A 2609-nucleotide genomic window follows, 5' to 3' on the forward strand; every position below is an offset into this window, starting at 1 on the left:
CACAACCTTAACATATGGCTGTTAAAAAAAAAAAAAAAAAAGGCCTACTGTGTCCTACTTGAAACATGCAGAAGCTTTTGTTATTTCAAAATTTTTTTTTAAATTTTTATTTATTTATGATAGTCACAGAGAGAGAGAGAGAGGCAGAGACATAGGCAGAGGGAGAAGCAGGCTCCATGCACCGGGAGCCAGATGTGGGATTCGATCCCGGGTCTCCAGGATCGCGCCCTGGGCCAAAGGCAGGCGCCAAACCACTGCGCCACCCAGGGATCCCAATTTTTTAAAAAAATTTTTTTTGATTTTTTATTTATTTATGATAGTTTTAATTTTTTTTTTAAATTTTTATTTATTTATGATAGTTTTAAAATTTTTTTAATTTTTATTTATTTATGATAGCTTTTGTTATTTCAGACGTTATTTTGACCTGCCAATTTTCCTTCATCGAAAAAGAAAACATTTAATATATTTTTTTTTGCAAAAGATTAAAAATCAGACTTTGACTTGAGTTCTGAAAAATCAGCTACCCAAGGGAAGTTATGGGCTGCTCTCCTCTATGCTCATATGCTCATGCCACTCCATTTCACATTTTATAAGACGCTCTTAGAGTCATGACATGCCCATACCCTCTGGTTCACCGATTTCCAGAGATGCTAATAATGTCATAAAGGCCATAGAATTTTTCATGCAACAGTTTCATGTGACTCAGGAATGTTAGTGGTTCAGAGCTGAGCTGTTAGAGATAAAAGTGACATGTGCCACTTAGAGGAAACAGTTGTACTTACAGCAATACAGTACTTTCTTGGGACTCTAATGTACCAAAATAATCCAGAAACAAATATAAAAATGAGGAAATTTCAGGTAATTTAGCTAATGTGTCCATTACCTGGTTCTGCAGACTCTTTGGATTAGAGATACTTTTATCTGTTTTCTGGGTTTAATTTGGTCATTCTGAGCTCCTGATTTATAAATGGACTATAAACTCATAATTCTTATCTTCACAGTCTATTTTGTAGTATTTAAGTATGTGATCTCCACAGACTGAATGTCCTTATGCAGCTGCTAATCCCATCAAATGATCCAAAATTTGTCATTAAACTAAGAGGATAAAAATAAGATCCGAACACGGGTTGACTCCACCGACACCGATGACTTGATATGCGACTTCATCGATAGTAGGATGGAGAATAGTAGAGAGAGAGGAAAAGGTCCCTAGTCCCTTCCACCATGTGAGGACACATTCCGGGTATGAACCAGGAAGGGAGCTCTCATCTCCCCCTGAATTTGGGTATCTAATCTCCAGAATTGTGAAAAATGAATTCTCCATTATCTCACCTTTGAACAACTCTTCAGTTGGCTGAATCTAGCTAGAATCAGTTGGAATAAAGCCCTGAGAGTCAGGGTGGGAGGCGTCGTGTCCTTGTGGTGTGGATTAGACCTAAGGGAAGTCCATTAGATGAATTAGGGGGCCAGCTCCCTACTCTTGTTTCCGTGTGCCTCCTCCAACCCCTAACTCCCTTCATCATCTGACTTACAACGCAAAAAAACTACACTCCTTTTGCTTTCAAATGGGAATATATTTGGTTAAATTAAGATGAGGTTTGGGTTGTAGGGAGAAGGGAGGGAAATTTTACCTTAGCACGGAGGGCTTTAAAATCATGCACTGATTTTTAAAACTATTTGTGCTCATCCACCCGTCCCCCGGTTACTCTTATGAACTGAGCAACGTTAATCTTATAGGGCCCTTTCCACTTCGGGCCTGTGCTCCGGGGCTCACCTTCCAGCATCATGTTCTTTAGAGGAGAGGGAAGGAGAGTACACGTTTCCCTTTATAGACGTATTTTAAACCCACATGTAGGAGTAAGAAGAGACACAGTGGTGGGAAAGTCTCCCTGTGACTCTGGGTGAATACACTCCCGCCCCCACAAGAAAGGGAGAAATGCCTTAGTATCTCCTCTTTCTCACTGAATATTCCAAGCTGTCAAAAGTGCCAGGCTGAGTAGAAGCAATCGGTGTTATTCTCGGACTTTCATCACCTGAGAAAGGGGCCCAGTACTCCCCAGAGATGCACAGAAAGATCTAATACAACCTTGACTCAAGGGCATTTTGACTCTACCTGCTTTTATGAGCTTGAGCCCCGAAGTCAAACTGTGAGACTGAGGTTATGTTCTAACACTTTCCTGCAAGTTCCTTAAGATACTTATGTCTTTTCCCCCCATCTCTTTAGCTTTATTTCTATTTGAGAGATTTCAAAACGCCATAAAAATGTGATCCTCGATAGCATTCTGCTCCAACAAGAAATCCTCTGAACGCTGTCCTCCAACCAAACAATACTCACGCACTGGAGTAGGATGGCTGTTGGGTACAATGGCTGGTGAGAGGTAACTCCACATTAAATCCCAAACACGGAAGAATGATGAATGCAAGCAAAGTGCTGTGTTTGAGATCATCTCCACCGACTTGCTGCCTCCTCATCTCCAGCCCAGCAGTCTCCACATTTGCCACTGTCATCACCGGCCTCATTTTCTTCTTACTGTAGTCTCCTCCCCGTGCAACTTGCAGCAGCACGAGCCCCTGGAGCCCTCAACCGCTGAGAACACCAGGAGCACCTG

This window comes from Canis lupus, chromosome 13 (assembly GCF_048164855.1).
Source record: "Canis lupus baileyi chromosome 13, mCanLup2.hap1, whole genome shotgun sequence".
Lineage (NCBI taxonomy): Eukaryota > Metazoa > Chordata > Mammalia > Carnivora > Canidae > Canis > Canis lupus.